Below are 9253 nucleotides of genomic sequence, written 5' to 3'. Positions count from 1 at the left end.
AATGAAATGGTCGATCTATCCGAGCCAGAACGACGGTGGGACAGAGACTGCCAGACGACTGGGAGAAGAAACTTGACAGTTTTAGAGAGAGTTTGTCGGCAAGGAAATCGAGACACTGAAACTACATTTGGGCTTGAAAGTTTGTGAACCCTTAAGAATTTTCTAGATTTCTGCATAAATCTGACCTAAAACATCATCAGATTTTCACTCAAGTCCTAAAAGTAGATAAAGAGAAACCAGTTAAACAAATGAGACAAAAATATTATACTTGGTCATTTATTTATTGAGGAAAATGAGCAAATATTCCATATCTGTGAGTGGCAAAAGTAGGTGAACCTTTGCTTTCAGTATCTGGCGTGACCCCCCTTTGCAGCAATAACTACAACTAAATGTTTCCAGTAACTGTTGATCAGTCCTGCACACCAACTTGCAGGAATTTTCGCCCATTCCTCCGTACAGAACAGCTTCAACTCTGGGATGTTGGTGGGTTTCCTCACATGAACTGCTCCCTTCAGGTCCTTCCACAACATTTCGATTGGATTAAGGTCAGGACTTTGACTTGGCCATTCCTAAACATTCACTTTATTCTTCTTTCACCATTCTTTGGTAGAACGACTTGTGTGCTTAGGGTCGTTGTCTTGCTGCATGACCCACCTTCTCTTTGAGATTCAGTTCATGGACAGATGTCCTGACATTTTCCTTTAGAATTCTCTGATACAATTCAGAATTCATTGTTCCATCAACGAAGGCAAGCCGTCCTGGCCCAGAGGCAGCAAAACAGGCCCAAACCGTGATACTGCCACCACCATGTGTCACAGATGGGATAAGGTTTTTATGCTGGCATGCAGTGTTTTCCTTTCTCCAAACATAACGCTTTTCATTTAAACCAAAAAGTTCTATTTTGGTCTCATCCATCCACAAAACATTCTTCCAATAACCTTCTGGTTTCTCCACGTGATCTTTAGCAAACTGCAGACGAGCAGCAATGTTTTTTTTTGGAGAGCGGTGGCTTTCTCCTTGTAACCCTGCCATACACACTATTGTTGTTCAGTGTTCTCCTGATGGTGGACTCATGAACATTAGCCAATGTGACAGAGGCCTTCAGTTGCTTAGAAGTTACCCTGGGGGTCCTTTGTGACCTCGCCGACTATTACACGCCTTGCTCTTGGAGTGATCTTTGTGGGTCGACCACTCCTGGGGAGGGTAACAATGGTCTTGAATGTCCTCCATTTGTACACAATCTGTCTGACTGTGGATTGGTGGAGTCCAAACTCTTTAGAGATGGTTTTGTAATCTTTTCCAGCCTGATGAGCATCAACAACTCTTTTTGTGAGGTCCTCAGAAATCTCCTTTGTTCGTGCCATGATACACTTCCACAAACGTGATGTGAAGAGCAGACTTTGATAGATCAAAACACGGGGTGCCCACTCACACCTGATTGTCATCCCATTGATTGAAAACACCCGACTCGAATTTCACATTCAAGCTAACTGATAATCCTAGAGGGTCACATACTTTTGCCACTCACAAATATGGAATATTTGATCATTTTCCTCAATAAATAAATGACCAAGTATAATATTTTTGTCTCATTTGTTTAACTGGTTTCTCTTTATCTACTTTTAGGACTTGAGTGAAACTCTGATGATGTTTTAGGTCATATTTATGCAGAAATCTAGAAAATTCTAAAGGGTTCACAAACTTTCAAGCACAACTGTAACACCGGATGACGTCATCATCATGGACGAGGTCCCGATGCAGATGGATATTCTGTCGATAAGGTTGGTAAAAAGACCATATCAGTAACTGCCACAGGTCACGAGCGGACAAGTTTTACGGTTGTTCTAGCTTGCGTGGCAACTTGCATAAAGCTGTGCCACAGAGGTGACAATGCCACTGGAAAAACTACCCAAGGGTATTGAGGGCTCAGTGAACAAGAAGGGCTGGATGAATGAAGACGTTATGGTGGAAGGCGGCCTAGAGCTTGATTTTTTTAACACGACAAAGTCCTTGCTAATTTTCCACTCTATGTTCTGCTCATCTCATGGATGTGTGTTCAGAAGGCAGTGAACAAGGTTGGTGGTCACGTCGCTGTGACTTAAACATGCAAACTGCAGCCACTTGATGTGGCTGTCAATCATGCATTTAAGTGCCTTGTGAGGATCGAGTGGGGGGGGAAATGGATGACGGATGGTGAGCAATACATTCACTCTGCCTGGCCGGCAGCGACGTGCGTCGGACAGTCAAGCGTGTGAATGGGTTGTCATGGCGTGGACCAAAAAAGAAAGCACACAGAATGGTTTTTGCAATGCCGGGATCCTTCTTCCACTTACAAGCCTACCAGCAGCGCAAGCAATATCTGAGAGCGATACCGGTGACGAGAGCGTGTCCGACATCGGCGACGGCAAAGCAGCACAGGTCGCAATCGAGTTGTGCGGCGGCGGCAACGACGATTACGGATCTGATTTTGAAGGATTTGAAGAAAGGTAAGCCTAATTTCAGTGTTGCTAATTTTATTCTGAAGGATTCACGTGTATGACAGATGACTGACATTGCTGTACTGCAGCACCCTCACCCTCCAGTCGTTCAAACGAAAATTAAACACTTGTCTGTTCCCAGCCAACAATAAACTTTGGTTTCTTTTATTTCTATTAAATTTTGCTTTTTTTTCCCAGCTTGTATTGTAGCAAAGCCCTGGAAAAGTTCAATTTTTACATTGCAGCAACAAACCTGAAAGAGACGAATGTGAAGAAGAGGCTGCAGCAGCACCAAGTGATCACTGAAGCAATGATGGCGTCATTCTTAAGTGACATCATCTAAACTGAGCGATCAGGGGAGAAGGGCCTTAGTCAGGGAGGTGACCAAGAACCCGATGGTCACTCTGTCAGAGCTCCAGAGGTCCTCTGTGGAGAGAGGAGAACCTTCCAGAAGGACAACCATCTCTGCAGCAATCCACCAATCAGGCCTGTATGGTAGAGTGGCCAGACGGAAGCCACTCCTTAGTAAAAGGCACATGGCAGCCCGCCTGGAGTTTGCCAAAAGGCACCTGAAGGACTCTCAGACCATGAGAAAGAAAATTCTCTGGTCTGATGAGACAAAGATTGAACTCTTTGCTGTGAATGCCAGTCGTCACGTTTGGAGGAAACCAGGCACCACTCATCACCAGGCCAATACCATCCCTACAGTGAAGCATGGTGGTAGTGGCATCATGCTGTGGGGATGGGAGACTAGTCAGGATAAAGGGAAAGATGACTGCAGCAACGTACAGAGACATCCTGGATGAAAACCTGCTCCAGAGCGCTCTTGACCTCAGACTGGGGCGATGGTTCATCTTTCAGCAGGACAACGACCCTAAGCACACAGCCAAGATATCAAAGGAGTGGCTTCAGGACAACTCTGTGAATGTCCTTGAGTGGCCCAGCCAGAGCCCAGACTTGAACATCTCTGGAGAGATCTTAAAATGGCTGTGCACCGACGCTTCCCATCCAACCTGATGGAGCTTGAGAGGTGCTGCAAAGAGGAATGGGCCAAACTGGCCAAGGACAGGTGTGCCAAGCTTGTGGCATCATATTCAACAAGACTTGAGGCTGGAATTGCTGCCAAAGGGGCATCGACAAAGTATTGAGCAAAGGCTGTGAATACTTATGGACATGGGATTTCTCCGTTTTTTTATTTTTATTAAATTTGCAAAAACCTCAAGGAAACTTTTTTCACGTTGTCATTATGGGGTGTTGTGTGCAGAATGCTGAGGAAAAAAATGAATTTAATCCATTTTGGAATAAGGCTGTAACATAACAAAATGTGGAAAAAGTGATGCGCTGGGAATACTTTCTGGATGCGCTGTATAAACAGCGTGCCAAATGTCAGCGACCCCTTCCCGGCTGGGGAGTCCAAATATAATGGAAGGATCGGGAGAGCACACGTGCACAGGACACTGCCTCTCCCGGAGTGTATAGATGGGAGCCCTCACTGTGGGTTGAAGCGGCACCTCGGATTCACGCAGGGCTTCATGGGAGTTCTCTAAAGCCCTCTTGGGTTCCGTGGATGCCACTAGGGGAAGCAATGGAGGTTACAGAGCCCTGCTATACTGACCCCTCACCACAGCTGGGAGTGATTCCAGATCCGCCTAACGAGCCACCCGGAGCAGCATAAAAGGAGACACCGCGCTTCACCCGGAGAACCAGTCGGACAGGAGAGGAGTGGAGTCAGAATGAGGAAGAGAAAAGGAACAAAGAAAGTACTGTGTTGTGTTTATTGTGCTTGGACTGTTATGGAATTGTGCTGCTGTGGGGAGGGAGGGAAAAGCGCTTCCCCACGATAATAAACGCGTGTTGTCTGGTAAACGTGTCTCTGCGTCTCTCCGTGTCGGGCTTTAGGCGGCTGGAGCGCCCTCTGGTGGCCACAACAGGTTCAAGCGAAGAATTTCATTTCTAAAAGAAAAAAAAATCGGGAGCGGTCTCCCGTAGACTTTCACGTATACTGAGATATGGGGATGGAAATTTGAGGAGTAAACTGCAAGACAATGATTATATTTTTTTATATTATGTACATTAAAGAACACATCCATTATCCAACCCGCTATATCCTAACACAGGGTCACGGGGGTCTGCTGGAGCCAAACCCAGCCAACACAGGGTGCAAGGCAGGAAACAAACCCCGGGCAGGGTGCCAGCCCATCGCAGGGCACGCACACACACACACCAAGCACACACTAAGCACAATTGAGAATCGCCAATGAACCTAACCTGCATGTCTTTGGACTGTGGAAGGAAACCCACACAGACACAAGGAGAACATGCAGATTCCACCCGGGTCTCCTAACTGTGAGGCAGCAGTGCTACCCGCTGCGCCACCGTGCCCCCCGCATGAAAGAACCATCAACAACGTCACAGGTGGCGCAGTGGTAGCGCTGCTGCTTTGCAGTAAGGAGACTGTGGAAGATTGTGGGTTCACTTCCCGGTTCCTCCCTGTGTGGATAGCGCTTTGAGTACTGAGAAAAACGCTATATAAATGTAATGAATCATTATTATCTCAAATTAAAAATATATTGAACAATTACTTTTAAAATAAAGTTGAATAAATCGTACCACTTCCGGTTAGCGGAAATAGCCCAAACGTTGACAGAAATCTGTGTTTTGTATCTGATACGTGTATATAAAATTTGGATGACCGAAGTGAAAGCAAACTCAAGTTACAGTGTTTACATACACCAACACACCTACACACAGACAGGCATAATTACAAAAATGGTATTTTTTTGGACTCGGGGAGATCCAAAACGTCGAGATTCATCAAAATGTCAAAATTGAATTTTTGGACGATTCCAATAGGAGAAAGTAAAAAAAAGAACACATGCGCCCCCTGCTGGACACTCCCACAGTCAACGTCCAAGCAAACTTTATTGTCATCTCAACTACATACAAGTATACAGATAAGACGAAATCGCGAAGCTCAGGGTCCACCGTGTAACAACATAAGGTGCAAATAAAAAATTTAAATTAAAAACACAAACCAGACAAGACATTGTGCAAAGATAAGACAAAGAAGTAGCAGCAATATTAACGTGTAGTAAGCAATATGAACATAGATGCAATGTGTGATATTGTGCAATCTAGATACATACATATAGTCAATAAATATGTAATATAATAAATAAATAATAGATATAGATAATACAGAAGTTATCAGTGTATGATGATAGTTTTTTAAGACGTGTAAACAATGACAGGTCAGAATGCTTCACAAAAAGTGCAGTGTGCAAAATCCTTCAAGGTCAGTATGACGTATCACAGCCCACTGACAGCTTTATTTGTCTGCTTAGTCATTTCGGTGCCTTGTTCAGTTGTAGCAATAAAGTGTGAAACGTGACCCGTTGATAATGGTCACACACATGCCATGCGGACGGACCACAGATCGTTGGGGTGGGGGGGCTGCGTCCAGGTTTAATAAGCACAGCAGAGTTGTGCAGCCGGCTCTCCTCAATGACGACAGATGACCTTATCCTACTGAAAATAATATAAAAGATGAAAAGAAATTTGTGTGATTAATGCTATCGTGATTGTTCTTGAGTCACTGATATTAGATTAGATAAACTTTATTCATTCAGATTCGGCAGCAGAAACATAAAAAAATAAGAAAACAGACTCGCACAGCCAATCAATCAATCAATCAAATCGATCAATAAGTAATTAAATCCACACTGTGGTGGTGCAGTGAGCCTGTGACTAAAAGTGCTTCACCACAGCGCCACCTGGTGGGCGTATCGAAATAAGAGAGTGGGGGTCTTGGTCTAACGTTGACATTACAGGACTTATTAGTGTTGTCACCCCAAAATGGAGCCCCCCCTTTAGATGCTGAGGATCAATCAAATAAGTATTGGGGGGTCAGGCCTTTTTGAACTCGACGAGATGACATGAGAGGAAGTGGAGCCCACCGGCCTGAACATTTATTTCAATGGCAACTACTGACTTCACATCGTTCACATTTCTGTAACTTTCAAGAGTGTAATTGTGAGGCCTGCGCTCTTTGTTTAAGGACAACTTTATCTCGAGCCCCTAATGTTGTAATAAGCTGTTGATCCGTACGTCCATCCGTTAGCCCACTTGTTGTGTTGTGGGTCACAGAGAGTGGACGCTGATCCGGGCATCAACATGCAATACTCAAGCTGGCATGCATCTATCCTGACCACTGTGCCATCTCAGGCTCAGTTTAGAGGGGTCAATGAACCTCAGAGACATCTGTGGGGTGCGGAGATCAAAGCAGAACAGTTGAGGAAAAAAAAATCAGCGCCGAAAACAGCAAGCCAAACAAGTCATGAAATCAAACTGGGTGGGTGAACACCGAAGGAAAATAAAATTAAACTTAATAAAACAAATATGCATACGCCATATTACACATGTCTTAAACAACTATTACCATACACTGATGATTTCTGTATTATCTATTATTTATTATATTACATATTTATGCCATACGGGGCTATAAGGTGCATGAAGCATCACATCACATTCTCAGTCCTGCTTTGTAGTCACGGGGTGCCCGAGCCTGGACTGGCAGCACTCGGCACAAAGCAGGACTCGGCCCACTCACATTCAGGGTGACAAAGTGGCCAGTCACCTTCACACATCATAAGCACATTTGGGATATGGAAGATAAAAATGAAGGACCTGAAGAAAAACCCGTGGAGACGGCCGGGCTAACCGCTGCGTCACTGTGCTGCTCTGCTAAGGCAGATAAATCTGTATTGATATGAGAAGAGTGAGTGCATGTGTGTGCGCGTGTGTGTGTGAGACAAACCTCAGTCACTATTACCAGGAGTTCATACAGTGACCACACACACTGTCAATGGGTCCAGAATGGCCCTGTGTGAGTGGAACCAGCAATGGACTGTGACACGTACGCTTGAGGATGCTGTATACATGTCTATATTTGCGCGCATACTTTAAGCTAATCTGCGCATCGAGAAATCATCACAGTGAGAAAACAATGTCAGGTTTCGCTCTGTTGTGAAGTTGAGGAAAGAAAGAAGATAAAAATCCTTTGCATTCTGATGCTGTCACAAACAGTGACGTGCGGGGAGGTTCATGGCTGGTGAGGCGCCGACTCCTTCAGAGTCAAATTTACAAATATATGAACCCGAAAGAGTAGCTTAGTCACCGACTCCAGGCTTCTTGGTAAGGTTTTCACTTCACAATATCCCGTGTTAGTCTAGACATTGTCACAAGTTGGCAACAAAAGGCACGGAAAGCAGTAAAGGCAGTTTCGTGTAGGACAGCCACTCCATTAGTGGAAAAGAGCGAGTTGTCTTTTGTCCCTTAGTTTGGAGCAAACCTTTTAAGCTCCGGCGTTGGTCTTCCGTTATTTATCAGTTGCTGTTTTGACTGAAAGTCCAGTTTTGAGAAATGTTTAAGCTTAGATGTACAATCAATTTCAATTTTGGCAGCCGGTCGGAACAAAAACATAAAAATAAACGGCCCGCAGCAGTGCACGTGACTTTCTGTTATCGCTAACTTACCGGCGCCTCTGCGTCAGCAGCAACGAGCAGAAGCTGGGCTCACATGCGCCCCCTTCAGGCCGGCGCGGTACTGTCGGCCTCACCCGGTGCCTTCTCACTGCGGTTTTATGTCCGATCAGCGAGACTAAATATGTCACACACATTCATTAAAGATATTAGTTTGACTGTGTATGGCAAGCCAAATTAACATTTAGAGATATCTTAAAATACATTTTATGATATCTGGAAATGCATTTTAGATATCTTAAATTGAATTACAGATATCTAAAAATACATCTCTTTTAAGATATCTAAAAGGAATTGTATGATATCTCAAACAGATTTCAGGATATCTTGAAGTGATATGCTGTACATTTTCAGATATCTGAAATGCAATTCGAGATATCTTGAACTATGTTCATGTGCATTTTGAGATATCTGAAATACATTTTCAGATATCTTAAAATCACTTCCTGTAAAATTTCTTATACTTTCAATGGAACTTCCTGCCTATTTTAAGATATCTCGAAATGCACAGGAAGTGATATTGAGATATCTGAAAATGCATTTCAGATATCTCAAAATGAATTTGGGATATCTTAAAATGAGAAGGAAGTTATTTTAAGATATCTCGAAATATAATTTAGATATCTTAAAAAGCATTTAAGATATCTTGAAATTCATTGTTGTTTCAGATATCTGAAATACATTTTTAAATATCTAAAATTAATTTCATGATATCTTAAAATGGGTCTCTGCTCTATTTCAGATATCTAACAATGTATTTCAAGATATCTAAAATTATATTTCATCCATCCATTTTCCAACCCGCTGAATCCGAACACAGGGTTACGGGTGTCTGCTGGAGCCAATCCCAGCCAACACAGGGCACAAGGCAGGAACCAATCGCACGCAGGGTGCCAACCCACCACAGGACACACACACAAACACACCCACACACCAAGCACACATACATCGAAGCACGCAGACTGATGCTGTTGGGGCTGCACTGCTGCTTGCCATCCCATGTTGATAGTAAGCAATGATGCTAACGTCACGTACCAAAACTTAAACACACACACGCCCCCCTCCCCAATTAGTGCAGTAAAGGAGACTGCAGGCACAGCCGAATGAAGGACCCCCCCCCCCTCGCAGACGTGCTCCCCACATTGTTTTATTCTGCCAATATTCCTGCCCCTGCCTATTACTCACTTTTCTCGTTCACCTCCCCATGAGATGGGATTAGCTGCACACTCCCGC

The sequence above is a fragment of the Erpetoichthys calabaricus genome, chromosome 5 (assembly GCF_900747795.2).
Source record: "Erpetoichthys calabaricus chromosome 5, fErpCal1.3, whole genome shotgun sequence".
In the NCBI taxonomy this organism is placed as follows: domain Eukaryota; kingdom Metazoa; phylum Chordata; class Cladistia; order Polypteriformes; family Polypteridae; genus Erpetoichthys; species Erpetoichthys calabaricus.
The sequence above is the reverse complement of the archived record's forward strand: the minus strand, read 5'-3'. Positions refer to the sequence as shown.